We start from the raw sequence: 16,491 nt of genomic DNA, 5'->3' as shown, positions 1-16,491 counted from the left end.
TCTGAATTTGCACTTCAAAGGATTGAGCTTTAAGTTCACTTCACATGCTCTGTCTAGAACTTTCTTAAGGTTTCTGTCATGCTCTGCTTCACCATTGCCTCCAACTAATAAATAATCTACTATTATAGCAGAAGGATAACCTGAAAAAATTTGTTCAATTACATGCTGAAAGACTTCACTTGCAGAATGTATTCCAAATGGCATCCTGAGGAATATATATCTGCCAAATGGGGTACTGAAAATAGTCAGTAATGAGGATTTGTGATCAAGCATCACTTGTCAAAATGAACATTTTGCATCCAAGACAGAAAAAACAGTGGCATTTGATACTACGGCTGCGACTTTCTCGACTGTACACATTGGATGATGTGGTCTCCCTAATGCTTTGTTCAAATCTCTTGGCTCAATATATATTCTGATTTCATATGAGCCCTTTTTGTGGGCTGCTACCATGGATGAAAACCATTCAGTTGGTTCTATAACTGGACAAATTACTTGCTGCACCATTTTATTTTATTCTGCATAGCTATCAGAACTTTTCTTGCTGGTCTGACCACTAGACTGACCTCTGGGTCTAACTTCATAGAATGCATAACTGGAAGTTTGCCCAACTTGTCATCAAAAACATCAGCATACTCTGAGAAAATAGCTTCAGTAAAATTAGAACTAGGATATGTGCTTATATGATGAACTTCTTTAATAAAAGAAAGCAAATTCATTCTCAAACTGTTGCCGAGACCCAATAATGACTGCACAGGTCTTCTGACAACATTAAATAACAAGCTGTAACAGTTCCTAGCCAAATAACATGAAAGCACTACTGAGCATTTGGTTTGAATTTCTTCACATCCATAAGCAACAAGTTTCACACAACTAGCCATAATGAGTCGTTCATTAGTTCTCACCTTAGCAAATGTGTCTGCTGACATAACATTACACTTTGAGCCAGTATCTACTTTGAGCTCGGTGGACTTACCATTGATCTGGACAGTACAAAACACTTCATTCTTTGCCAACAATTTACTACATCAACTTTTTCATCAATTACTGATACACCATCTATGTAGAAAGTACAATTGCAGTTCTCTATATGATCAACTTGCTTTTTCGAGTGACTCTTCTTTATAACTGTGTGAGGTTTGCTTGATTTGCAAAACTTTTGAAAATGGTTCCATTTTCTACACTTGTGGCATTGCTGACCAAATGCTAAGCATTTTTCTCTTTTAGATTCATAATTGGCACCACAATTGTGACAATTAACAATAAAGCTGGATTTGTGTTTTGCTGCCTCACCCTTGTACTGCGCTGAGCATGTCCTTCTCTAAGAACTTGCTGGAAAACTACGGGACCTCCCAGGAAAACTGGCAGGGGCTGTAGTTGCCATTTGTTTAGGCCTATGTCTGCTAGCCATGTGTTGCATGCTGTCTACATTTGCTATGGAGCCTGCTGAAACCGTACTCATCACTTGCAAGCATACTTGTGTGCCTTTCTGTAACTTCATGGATTTGACAAATCTCAATAGCTTTGCTTAGCATCAAATAACTGTCATGAAGCAAAATCTTTTTCACTACAGCACTATTAATACCACACACAAGCCTGTGTTCTAATTATTCATGTTTCAAGTCACCAGACTGACACGTTTTAGCTTTGTTTCTCAGGTCAGTAATGTAAGCTGCAAAAGTTTCCTCTGGTTTTTGATCTCTTGTGTAAAACAAATGCCTCTCTAATGTAATATTTGTCTGGGGGATACACACTTCCCTGAACTTCAAACACTCGGGGTCTTCCCTTGATTCAGCCTGTACAACAATATAATGGTTTTCACCTTCTCCTTCATATATTGCTGGTCCATACATAAATGAAGGCTCTCTTTCAAAGGCCTCTGACCCAGCTAGCTTTAGCGAAATGTATGCCCTGGTATGTGCATCTTTGTCAGAATAAGCTGCTTGTATAAAAATATCATACCCTTGCTCAGATATTCTCCAAATCTGTGCAATGTTCTGATCAAACACCAATGGTGATGGTTTTCGAAATCCCCCTGTGAAAGCTTTTGCAAGTATGCACGAATGCACACACACACATATACATATGCCAGAAATGTATGCCAGTACTTGTTACTATGCCCAATAGCACAACAAGCCTCTGAATAACTGAACTTTGTGAAATAACTCTCTCGGGCACTGTAATACTCTTGAAATTACTGTACCATAAGAAATCACCTCTTATCAGTGTAAGAAACATTTCAAAATAACTGCACTGTGTGAATAAATTGGGCAGAAGAAGCTCAGAGTAAGAAACATTTCAAAGTAACTGCACTTTTCAAATAACTAGTGCACAGCACACTAAAACTTTCCCAAAATGGCTGTACTTTGCTAAATAACTCTTTACAGTGCAAGAAACACTCTGTAATGACAGCACTTTGTGAACAGACACACCCAGCACAAGAAACGTTTTGAAATGGCTGTATTTTGACTGTACTTTATGAAACAGTTGCACTTTGCACACAAATAAACTCTTCAAAATAAATGCACAGTAATAAGCACACACTTTAAGCACTTTTTTTACACACTTTGAAATACTTTGAATAACTCTAGTTATGCCCTGAATACCATGCAAAATAGTAGTTATGCCAAAACACAGTACTTTGCCAAAAAACATGCAGTCGCCTTGCTTTATTTATGCTTAATGTGCCCTTTTTGCCCTTACTGTATTCATTTTGTTTGTTTAATCTTTTTCTATGCCCATTATACTTTCCTTGTGCTTGTTTTACTCTAAACATGCTTGTTTTGCTTTAAACATGCTCATTTTGCAATTGCAAGGTAATTCTGAACCCCTTATGTGCTTTTTTGATAATTGTTTTATCAAATATCTTAATTTTAAACATTTTGTTTAATTAATAAACCTTTCGTGCCTTTCGCTTTTTTAATAATGTGGTTTGTGCCCTTGTAATGCTCTGTTTTATCTTTTTTATAAAATAAATAATTTGTGCAAGTTTTCATTTCCTTTGGTTCATTTCTGGCCCTTTTTTGTGCTCATTTCTCTTAGTTTACCTTCACTGTTAACTCTGCACCTTGTAGCTCTGAAAAGCAGTCTCTGGAATCCCGGTTCTGACACCATGTCACTCATCCAGTCAGGATAAAGTAGACTAGCCTTTGTGGGTTCTGTTCAAGCAGTTTTATTATGTACAAACACATCAGGATTGAGGCTTAGTAACTTTAACTTAGATAAACTTATAAAACAAACTAGCTATTACACTCATACATGCTCAGTCTTTAGCTACACTCTCAAAATGGCACTGAAGCTAGCATATGCTTGCTGTTTATATGCATGTGCCAACCTTAAAACACTTCTTAAAGATACGACACACACATACTATTCTACATTGGTGTGGGCAGGCTCTGAGACAGAATTGAATGAACTATATGACTTCATGAATTCCGGTACTTTGTTTTTGAAATTTATACTGAGCAGCTATGGGAAGACCATCAACTACTTGGATATCATGTTATCATTAAAAGGAAGTACCACTAAGTTTGCAAGCAAAGTCTTTAGAAAAGACACTTTTGTAAACCAGTATCTGCACAAAAGAAGTTTACACCTTTACCACATGAAGAAAAGGATTGTAAAAGGACAATTTATAAGACTCAGTGAGCTCATCAGTCAGGACAGGATCTTCAAAGAAGAGGTATTTTTTTAAAAACATTGTTTATCCAAGAAGGTTATGATTTGGATTGGTGAAATAACATCATCACAGAAGTGTACTCACTAAGGCTGAAAGAAGTTAGACTAATTTTGAGAAGACTTTGGTCTGAAATTGATTCTGATAAAGAAACAGCATCTACTAACACAAACAATTCATTAACTAAATACAGTAGACCTTTCCCACTACCATCACCAGTAACACGTTTCTCATCCAAGATGTGTTAAAAGAAAACTGGAAGATCTTTTTGGGTAATGCAGATTTATCAAAGATTCTGGGTGCAGGTCCCTCTTTCACTTTTAAAACGAATCAAAATGTAAAATCCTTGTTAGAAGGTCAGCAAAGAAGATCATCAAGCACACAGACCTCTTTTGGCACCTACAAGTGTGGAAAATGTAAGCAGTGCCGCTTCATATCAAACAGTTCAAATATATATATGTTAAGGCACTTGATTTTCATTTGTGGGCTTGATTTTCATTTGTGGGCTAGAGACAGATACAACTGCAATTCACAGGGAGTGGGCTACCTGACCACCTGTGATTCCTGCTCTGGATTTTATGTAGGAAAAACTGTGAGGAAGCTAGCTAGGAGAGTGTATAAACATAATTTGGCCATTAAGGAAAAATGACAGTGGCAACATTCTGGCTAAGCATTCCCTCACTTGTATGAGTTTCAGAAAATTTCAGTTCTTTGTATCGGATTCAGTGAGCATGGACAAATAAGTTGGGAACTAGAATGTCCTACTAGAATGCCATGAGCTCAGTTGGCAAATAAAATTAAGGGCAGATAAACCTCCTGGGCTTATAACATGTTTACTGTTAGCACAAAAACTGTGAAATGATCTTGTGTTGTTCAAAAGTCTTTTTCTAACTAAACAATTCATCAAGCATTGAGTGGTACAATTTTGATGTATTTATTGCTTCATAGAGTTTCACTGCATGAGTACATTACTTGTTTCATTAAGTATGTTTTTAGATACAATATTTCTTTAAATTTACAAGCTGTTCACAAGTTTGATTGGCTCAAGTGGGTCATGTGGTGTCATGACTCCATTTTTAAATGTTAGGTCTGATTATGTATTTTTATCTCTGTAGACGTCTATGGATGGAGCCTAGGGGAAACAGTCTCAGGAGAGTTTAATGATATATATAATATATATATATATAATACCAAATAAAAATACCACTAAAATGGGTAATAAAAGATGGGTAATAAATACCAACAAATAAATGAATAATGGAGAAGTAGAGTAGGTAGGTAGGAAGAGAAAATGTTATAATCGCGCAGAAAAATGAATAAAGAGAGGATAAGTGCAGATAAATGATAATCAGAAACAAAAAGTGATCAGTTTTGTCATCCATGTATAATTCTACAGGGCTTGGGGCAGAAAAATGGGAAGCTGAACACGTGGCATTCAGTGCTTTCTTAGTGTTCAGTTAGCAATGTTTTGTAGATTTTACTTAAATCAGGTAGTCAAACTTAAATGAAAAAAATCTAAAAACCTGGTGCCTCCCCAAGAGGAGGACACCCCCCCCCATAACCCCCTTACTAAATATATGGTCACATGACATCAAACAAATGGAAACCTTTAAGTGAAAGTGCACAGGAGTCTCACACAAATAGTGATGCCACTGTGACTGATAACTGTGTAAAACAGTTCAACAAAACAACAAGAAAAAAATATTAAGCAAAGTATTAGTGTAAAAACACAACTCAGTCAGCCACATGGAAACTAAATTCATTGTACACTCAGAGACTAGCTTAAGCAAAAAAGAAGTATTTTTTCTTAAACACAACCCTTTTTTGTGGAAGGCTGTATAAGCCCCCTACACATTAGGTCCTGGTTCTCAGAAATCCTTTAAACAACAGTAACAGCTACTAGAAATAGTCTTGCTAGCGAGAAATTTCAAGTCAACAGAGGTGAATTACTCAAGTGGAGAAAGTTTGCTTTCTTCATTACAAAATTAAGATCTCATGATTAAATTCCTAAATGTCTAGGAGCTGTTAAATGTAAAATTCCCTTTAAACATTTCTTGACAATAGTGGCTGCACCTAAAGAAGGTTCCATGTTCAAACAGGCAAATATGGCTGAAAGGTATTCTGTACAAGATAAGTAATACAGCACTGTATTAAATCTTTATACTACAAACTATAATACTTCAGGACGTTAGACACTATGTATTTTAAACAAGTTTTTTTTTCACTAAACGAAAAATGTAGTCAACTCAGAGGGTTCCCTATTAGAAGACTGAAGAAGCATTCTTTCAAATGTGTCTTGGTCGAACTCAAAAACCTGAAACAGCAAAATATCGAAGTGGCTTCTAAGCGAATTCTTTCCCAGGGAAATATTTTGTTTGGCCGCTTCGTTACTTTGCTGTTTTCGGCACAGTAGTGCGGTCTTGGAATTGGTATATTTAAGTAGGGGGTGTGTGGGGGGCTTCGCCCCCCACTTAATGTAATGTTTAAAGTATGTTTTTTTGTGTTTGGTTGTTGTTTGGTTGTTCTGGCAGTTCGAAATTGTAAGCTTTCGCTTACATTGGGTCGATTAATCACTGTTCGCTTTTTTAAGCACTCAATGATCTAATATAGACCCAACTCAGAGATACAGGATTTTCTACCATCATGTGTCTATTAATTTAAACGAGACTTCATACAACAACAAATAACTAGCAGAAATTAACTGGAGATCCTCCGCAATGATAGACTGAGAATTCTACAAATGGGGTGGAAAACTTTCTCAACAAACTAGAAAATAAGTTTTTTTTGCATCAGGGTATTGCCAATGGTTCTGTTGCTGCCATTTGAGTCTGCAGACTGAACCATAGTTGTTTTGGTCATCAGGAAACAATTAGAATTAAATTTGCTTTTTTTACTTTTTACCTTTAGGAGAACTCTTGCTGTTAGATAAGGAAGAAGTAAGGACTAAAGAAAATCCCAGGTTCATGGAATTAAAAGGCCTGTTGTTGCCATTGCTCCAGAAACTGAATATTCAAGTGCAAAAGAAACAGGCTTATCTTTAAATAGTCCTATTTTAAATATGTCAGGGCTCACAGGTATATCTATAATCCACTTGACAGAAATTAACTTTGTGCTTACATTATCTGCCAATTTGTTCTGATGACTTAGAATATAAACTTCTTATAGAATTATGCTCAATAAACTGACTATCTCCAAAATATCACTGCTAACCTCCATAGCTGGTGTGCTTTTTCCTGCTGTTTAGAAGCAATCTTTCTGTTGATAAAGGGCTCCCCAGGCATATTTCAAGACGTCTGCAGTTAATATTTGGTTTGCAACAGGAAGAAAGAGGAGAGGCCCAAGTTCAGGTTATTTGCTGAATCTACCACTGCAATTCCTTGATCAAAGATGGCAGGAGATAAAGCTGCTCCAGTGCCATAAGGGATAAAGCCCTGACTAAGGCCAAGTTAACCTACATTTGATTAATGGCTCATGTGACTGACAGCGGCAGGGAAGGGATGGGCATGCCCATCCAAGGTGGGAGGGTGCTTGTTGATACACTTCCTAAGGGGATGCATGGTCCAATGAGATGAGTTGCCTTCAGATGTAATCAACGAACATGCAGGTGGAGAAAGGGAGTGGGTAGGTTATACATAATAAAAGTCACCCAGACAGAAGCACAGCTGTGCCCCTAAGACACCCTCAGGATCCACGATCAGCCCCAGCAAAACAGAGTTAAGTCCGGGAGAGCTCAGAGTAGATGATGTCTGATGAGACCAACAAAAAAAAGATGGCAGGAGACAGAATCTTCATGGTGCAGATGAGAAAACCCTGACAACAATCCAGATAATCAGGCATTAATTTTGGGATACTGGAGGAAAGGAAAGATGGGAATGAGCAGCTAAACCCAGCCTCCAGTGCTGTGGGGGTGGGTGGTGGGGTCCTGTCTGCTACACTACTGGCAGCTACATTAGTGAAGATGCATAACAAGCAGTGCTGTGGACCAGGGTCTTGTGTTCAGCTCTGTCAAGCTGTTCAGAGTAGCCATTACAGTGTGCATGTGCAGGAGCACATTCACATTGGGGTAGGCACAGAAGACCATCTTAATGATGGCACAAGTGTACATATCAGCTGTCAGGTGGGGTTTAGTCTATGTGATGAGCTATACCATGAGGTCTTCATCATGAATGATATGGCTTTTGGAAAACAACATTAGTGGTTAATTTCCTGGCCATAGGATAATTAGAGTCCTCCCTTAAATATGGAATGTCCAGGTCCACTGGATGAAACTGGTGCTCCTGCACATTTACACTGTGATGGCTACTGAGAAACCAGTCTGTCAGACTACGGAGGAGAAAGACACTGTGACTTGTTGGTGAAAGGATCATAGAAACCTCCATTGCTGCATGGATGACACCCAGTCAGTTCTTGGCCTATTGAAAAGTAAATGGACTCAAGACCTATGGGGGGCGGTGATGGTTGGCAAGTGCAGAGGGGGAAAAATATAAAAAGATGACAGGATAGGAAGGCTGAACTCCAGTGGCTGGCCCTTTTGACTCCAAAAATTTCTCAAATGACAGTGAATCTTTTGATATGTTGTTTGCCAAAAAACAATTAGTTTAGAAAAGGACATTAATTCTAGAATTATCCAGAATGTTCTAGCAACTAATTGGCTTTGTTTCATAGTTTGTTCTAGCAACTAATATGATGGTAGGCAGGTTGCATGTCTATAGGCAATTGAAAGGTATCTTGTTAAAAGAGTTGCAAGAGGGTCTGCAAAGGCAGCATTTTGATCCTGGCCAAGATTCATAAACAGGCCTAGCCACGAGCTGTAAGACTGCAACAAAAAGGGCTCATCATCTTGATCATGGAAACCAGTGATTCAGCAGCACATTAGCTGCAATGAGGAAAGAGCTCGTTATTAGCTAATATGCATGTCTCTGAAGTACTCAGTGACTACCGTAAGTGCTAGCATGCCCTTTTCTGCTGTCCTTGGGTATTCACCACTGGTGGCCGATGCATCTTGTTAGCACATTCAGCCCCCCTTCTTTATCTTTCCCCACTTGTATGCAGATCCAAATACACACATGTAAGCACATTCTCACACACACACACACACACACACACACACACACACACACACACACACACACACACACACACACACACAGAGCTCTTATCTATCCCTGAGATTGCAGAATGACCCTGATGTTGCCACTTACGTTTCCCCATCTTTCATAAACCTTAAATCATTATAGTCAGTCAGTCAGTAATGCCAGTCTTTAGTGTTTTAAACTTTTTATTGCTCAGAAAATGCATCATGATGCAAGACCTGTTATTCTATTAACACTTCAAGTACATTACAGCAATATTTATAAAGGCTGCCTGGTGCTGTCCAATGTTATTCCTCTGGCTTTGTCCAGAAGACTTGAGCATGGCTCCCATACATCACAGAACACTAGTAAATCAACCCTTTATGCTACAAACTCTGTTGTTCCAATACCTTTCTGGTGATTAAAATTAAAAACATTTCCATGGTGGCTAGTGCCTCTCCCCATTACGCCCACTGGTCAATAGTCATGGGGGGAAGTTGTGAGGTATGGATGCCTCTCATGCGCACAAACACACATAGACACCTACCTTACCCTACCTATCCCCTAACTAATCCCTCTAGTGTAACCATCCAGGCAGACACACATTTATGGGTCAGCACTGATACCTCAAAAATACAGAAAGACAGACACACACACACACACACACACACACACCTGTCCACTTACTGCTAATGAGATCTCAGCCACTGAAAGTAATGGGTGAATATGTGCTTTTGGCCATGTTAATTACTCTGGCTAGGGATAAGGATTTACACAGCTAATAACCATATGCTGCTCCCTCAGAATGCCACTTTAACATTTGCAGTAGGCCAGAAAGGCAGTCCACTGCACTGCTTCACTTGTCCGAGGTGAGCACTGCAGTAGAGCTGACTATGAATTAGAAGCAGTTATCTCCTGCAGTAGAAAGGGCTTACCACTGGTGGTAACATTTCTGAAATCCTGGCCTTTATTTTTTATTTATTTATTTATTTGATTGCTTAGTTAATTTATTAAATAAAATGTTTATTAAAGTTTAACCATAAATTAACAGAGAAGCTAGGAAGGGAAACAGAGGAAAAAGTTGGAAAAACAGGGACCAATGAAGCAACTGTAGCAACATTTTAGCTCAACAACAAATTCAACTTAGTCTGTTCAGTATAAATATGGTAAAAAATATTTACAAATGGTGTCTATAAACCAAATTTATAATTGCTATCTGTACACAGCTGAATTTCTAACTTTCCAGACTCAAAAGATTAAATTCTCTGCTGTTTTAGCTTTCTCCATTTGGTCTAGTATTTCTGAAACTTTTGTTGTATTTATTCAATAAATAATGTTTAGCTTATGCTAATGCTGGGTCTAGCCATAGCTGGTATAGTTTGATCCTCTGGGAAAAATTAAATGACTGAGTGACCAAATAAAGCCAGCCATCAGTAAACCTCCATAATAGCTACAGGGCAACTGGTTCCTTAGGGGCAGCATTTTTTTGCCTGCATCCAGCTCTTTATATTAAGACATCTGCATGTCATAATGTAATTACTGATTTTAATTATTATTATTTTTTTTAATTTGACATATAGCATTTTTTTCATAGGGGATTAGCATATGTAAGAGGGTAGATGTCTGTTTTATAATATCAGCTGTGTTGACTTAAGATTTTCTGGTTTATAGCGTAGAGAAAAGGACAGTTAACATTTTTTTAGCTAAGGTGCAGTTTTAGTTATAGGCCAGAAAGACAGCCCACTACACTGCTGCACCTGTCCAAGGTAAGCACTGCAGTAGGGTTGCATATGAATTGGAAACAGTTATCACCTAAGGGTTATGCCCAACTTATAATGAAGTTGTTTTGGTTGTATCCCACATGATACTGGGTTGCACTGGTTTGAAGAAGCTTTAATTTCTAGCAAAAAAACTGATGCATGTAGATTTTAGAAACACCTTAACCCTAAAGGAAATAGTATTAAAAATAACTTTATTTGTTTCCAAGGGGAATATTTTAGACAGGAAAAAGGTGTGGCTATGGGGGCACATTGTGCCCCAACTTATGCCAACATTATTATGGCATATTGGGAGGAAAAGTTTTTGCTTAATTCATCATTTTGTGACCAATGGGTTTTGTACACTAGGTTTCTTGATGATCTTTGTTTCTTTTGGAAGGGTAACCAAAGCAGTTTTGTAAATTTACTGGAATATGGCAATAATACCACTAGTTTTCTAAAATTCACCCAGAATTTTGATTCATACAAACTGAATTATTTGGATGTCAGCATTAGTAAAAAGAATGGAAATTTTACATCAGAGATATACAGAAAAGAAACATTTTCTAACTCCTATTTACATTTTGATAGTTGCCACCCTCCATTTCAAAAGAAGGGAGTGGTGAAAGGGCAACTAGTTCGTATAAGCAGGATGATATCTGATGATAAAGTATTTTATGATGAAGTTAACCTGTTAAGGGAACTTTTTGCTATGAGAGGTTATTCAAATGATTATTTTAACAATATTTTAGAAGACGTTATTAAAAAGAGGGAAGGTCCCTTTGCCCCTATTTTAGGTAAAAAAGTGACAATTGAAACAAAGGGAAACTATAAACAAAATGTTGAACAACATAGTGCAGGGCTTATTACTACCTTTAATGAGTATTCAACATCAATAAAGAAAATTTTCACTGATGAGTGGAATGCTTTTTCAGAAATTTTTGACTTAGAAAACATCTTTGATAAGGAATTAGTTTACACCTATCGCAAAGGAAGAAGTATTAAGAATATACTAGAATGTCGTTACAATTTAAATAGAATAAGCAAGAATAGTAAAGCAAAGAAAGGGTTATTCAAATGTGGTAGGTGTAACTATTGTGCACACTTAATGATTGGAAGCTCCATTTACTTACAAGCAAGAAAGAAGACATTATTTTTAAATAGTTTTGCCAATTGTGATACCAGTGGTATCATTTATATTGCTATTTGCAAGACATGTTCTTCTTTTTATATTGGAAAGTGTGAGAGAAAGCTCAAACAAAGAATCTATGAGCATCTTTATGACGCCAAAACGAAAAATGAGAAAAATGCATTAAGTAAGCATTCTATGAAATGTGGAACATCAGGTTATCAATTTTTTGTACTTGAAGTAGTTCCCACTAACCCCAGAGGTGGTATGTGGGAAACCCTTATTGAATACAGGGAATTACATTGGCAACTATTACTTGATTCAAGTAGAAATTTGGGGCTGAATGACATGGTGTCTCTTGCACCAGTGTTGAAATTAAGGGCAGCAAAGCTCTAGCACCTACACAATTTTAAAAAGTTTTTAAAGTATTTTTAACATTTATCTTGTTTATGTAGGTTGTATATTTATCAAAAATATTTATGTGTATTATACAAGTCAGTAAAGTTTTTAACTAAGTATACACTTTTATTGTTTTTAAATTAATGTTTAGTTTCAAGGTCAAATACTGTGATATTTTATTTCACCACTAGATGGTGTAATTTGATGTGTATGGTAGAGTTTTTTAAAACACACGGGCTGTGTATGAATTATTTATTTTTCTATTAATTTAAACACAGTGTTTTAACTATGACAAATTTATATGGTTTCATATTCAAAATAAGTTGATATTCAGATTTAATACATTTAAACTCAATACAAAGTAATTCACTGTGCTTAGCTAGTACATCTAGTTAATCTATCATTCATTTGTTATTTAAAGTCTGTTCATTATGATTTGATAGTTCAAATGCTAATTGTGATTGAATACACTATATAAGACAAAATGTAACTATGGTGGTCACTACTGAGGAAGTTGATGACAAAAACGTTTGTTTTTGTAAACGTTATCTTGTTTTTTTCTGTGCTGGCGATTCAGTGAAAATTAAATTTATCACTTTTATTTGGGACCTGATTTATTTGTGCCTGGAACTGGTGGCTGTTTTTTATTACAAGTTTGTATTTTCCACCTTTGGCTCTTGCTTTGTGGTTTATTAGTTTTGACTCATGGAGCTACTTTTGGGTGCAAATCAGGGATCCAGAAGTGCTGAGACGGGCGAGTTGCGCAAATTGATTGGGCAACTGACACAGCTTGTGGGTTTGCTGACACCCATCAGCCAACCGATGGTTACGTTAGTTTCATCATTCCCTGTACCAGGGAACCAGGAAGGAAGGCAGCCAACTGCTGCAAAGTCGACGAGGGCTTTGAACAATTCAAAACAGGTTACTTCTGTTTCTAACACAGATGACAATTGCGAAAACAGCTTGGAGGGCTTTCCTCATATCACTATTGACAATGTAAACGACATGGATAATACAGCGGTGAGACCCAAAAGTCAAAGGTGCCAATTTCGGGCAATGGAGGGCAAGACGCAAAGCAAATCAGGTACTCAAAGACTAGTATCTGATATGTTAAAATTAAAATTTGACTTTAACAAAGACTATGTTGGCGCTAAAACTAGCGCTTCTTACACTAATATGTTAAGTGACTTGGAATTCTTTTTATTTAAACATAAGACTCTTGATATGGACAATGCGTATCTAAAACATTGTTTGGCATTAAAAATTGTTCCTAAGGGCTTGAGAGTCTGTAAATTCCCCAACAATGTGATCGAGGGGTTGGACTTTTTTAAAGAGCTTATTGAAATATTTGATAATTGTGGGTTTGCTATCATGAAAGCCATCATAAAAAACAATGAATTGCTCATGGAAAAGTTATTTACAGACATTGAGAATATTAATAAATCTATACTAAATGATTTAAAGTTTACTATTGACACAGAGAGAGCTAAATATCATGATTTGTTTAAAAATATAGATTCTAAATGTAATGAGGTTCAAGACAGGAAAATAGGGAAAATTAAGAGAGACTCAGAAGAATATAAAAATCAAAGTCACTACCCTAAACCTAAAAATGTTTCAAGACAAAAATATGGTAATTGGAACAAACAACAAGCTTATGACCCTGAGTGGGAAAATAGTGAAACAATAGAAACTTTTGAACAACCTACAAACAATGAAGAATACCCCCCACTTAGAAGATCAGAGAGACTAATAAATCAAGACAGAGTATATTACAATTCAAAAAACTACATGGGGAGGGGGGAGAGACCCATTGTGAGAAGAGAACAGAAGTGGAATTAATTGATGGCATTGTTAACAATGCAAACACATGGTCCTACAATGGTTTCAATATTTTCAATTATTCCAACGCTCAAGTGGATATAACTTGGTTTGACTTATTTTCAAAGGGTTTCACCTTTATTCCCAGACAAAGAATAGATATTTTCAGACTTTTAATTGATATTAAGTTATTCATCAGGAAAAAGAATCTTGAATTGTTTTTCAAAGGGAAAACCAGTCACTTTAACAGTGAAGTATTGAAGCGAAAGAGTATTTTCAACCCTCCCATACACCCTCAGCTCAGAAACTTTGAAACTAAGATAGAAAATGAAATTAGAAAGCAATTAGCTGATAAACGTACACACTCTAATTTATCCCAAGCTGAGTTAAATACATTAAAAGAAATTAGTAATAATAGTGAACTGAGGGTTATGAAGTCTGACAAGGGTGGGGGAGTGGTGATTATGGAAGCAATGCAATACGAAGGTAAAATGATGGATATACTCAATGATACAGACAAGTATACTAGAGTATCCCTTAATGAAGTCAACATAGCATATAAGAAGATACAGGTTTTGTTGAATGACCTTTTATTGGAAGGCTCAATTGACAAAGAAACTTATAAATATTTGATTGTTGAGAAGCCTAGGGTGCCATGTATTTTTGGCATTCCTAAGGTGCATAAGGACAGTACAGATCCACCCCTTAGACCAATTGTGTCAGCTGATGGTTCTGTGACAGCTCCCTTGGCCAAATTCGTTGATCAGAAAGTCAAAAATGTACTAGAAGGGAGAAATTACATTTTAAAGGATTCGTGGGATTTTCTGAGGAAAGTTGAACCAACCCTGTATAATGAGAATTTAAATTTTGGCACTATGGATGTCGTAGATCTTTTTGGTTGTATCCCACATGATACTGGGTTGCACTGGTTTGAAGAAGCTTTAATTTCTAGCAAAAAACTGACGCATGTAGATTTTAGAAACACCTTAACCCTAATGGAAATAGTATTAAAAAATAACTTTATTTATTTCCAAGGGGAATATTTTAGACAGGAAAAAGGTGTGGCTATGGGGGCACATTGTGCCCCAACTTATGCCAACATTATTATGGCATATTGGGAGGAAAAGTTTTTGCTTAATTCATCATTTTGTGACCAATGGGTTTTGTACACTAGGTTTCTTGATGATCTTTGTTTCTTTTGGAAGGGTAACCAAAGCAGTTTTGTAAATTTACTGGAATATGGCAATAATACCACTAGTTTTCTAAAATTCACCCAGAATTTTGATTCATACAAACTGAATTATTTGGATGTCAGCATTAGTAAAAAGAATGGAAATTTTACATCAGAGATATACAGAAAAGAAACATTTTCTAACTCCTATTTACATTTTGATAGCTGCCACCCTCCATTTCAAAAGAAGGGAGTGGTGAAAGGACAACTAGTTCGTATAAGCATGATGATATCTGATGATAAAGTATTTTATGATGAAGTTAACCTGTTAAGGGAACTTTTTGCTATGAGAGGTTATTCAAATGATTATTTTAACAATATTTTAGAAGACGTTATTAAAAAGAGGGAAGGTCCCTTTGCCCCTATTTTAGGTAAAAAAGTGACAATTGAAACAAAGGGAAACTATAAACAAAATGTTGAACAACATAGTGCAGGGCTTATTACTACCTTTAATGAGTATTCAACATCAATAAAGAAAATTTTCACTGATGAGTGGAATGCTTTTTCAGAAATTTCTGACTTAGAACACATCTTTGATAAGGAATTAGTTTACACCTATCGCAAAGGAAGAAGTATTAAGAATATACTAGAATGTCGTTACAATTTAAATAGAATAAGCAAGAATAGTAAAGCAAAGAAAGGGTTATTCAAATGTGGTAGGTGTAACTATTGTGCACACTTAATGATTGGAAGCTCCATTTACTTACAAGCAAGAAAGAAGACATTATTTTTAAATAGTTTTGCCAATTGTGATACCAGTGGTATCATTTATATTGCTATTTGCAAGACATGTTCTTCTTTTTATATTGGAAAGTGTGAGAGAAAGCTCAAACAAAGAATCTATGAGCATCTTTATGACGTCAAAACGAAAAATGAGAAAAATGCATTAAGTAAGCATTCTATGAAATGTGGAACATCAGGTTATCAATTTTTTGTACTTGAAGTAGTTCCCACTAACCCCAGAGGTGGTATGTGGGAAACCCTTATTGAATACAGGGAATTACATTGGCAACTATTACTTGATTCAAGTAGAAATTTGGGGCTGAATGACATGGTGTCTCTTGCACCAGTGTTGAAATTAAGGGCAGCAAAGCTCTAGCACCTACACAATTTTAAAAAGTTTTTAAAGTATTTTTAACATTTATCTTGTTTATGTAGGTTGTATATTTATCAAAAATATTTATGTGTATTATACAAGTCAGTAAAGTTTTTAACTAAGTATACACTTTTATTGTTTTTAAATTAATGTTTAGTTTCAAGGTCAAATACTGTGATATTTTATTTCACCACTAGATGGTGTAATTTGATGTGTATGGTAGAGTTTTTTAAAACACACGGGCTGTGTATGAATTATTTATTTTTCTATTAATTTAAAAACAGTGTTTTAACTATGACAAATTTATATG

This window comes from Protopterus annectens, chromosome 6.part1 (genome assembly GCF_019279795.1).
Source record: "Protopterus annectens isolate FY-2018-M chromosome 6.part1, PAN1.0, whole genome shotgun sequence".
NCBI classification, from domain to species: domain Eukaryota; kingdom Metazoa; phylum Chordata; order Ceratodontiformes; family Protopteridae; genus Protopterus; species Protopterus annectens.
This window is presented reverse-complemented; position numbering follows the sequence as displayed.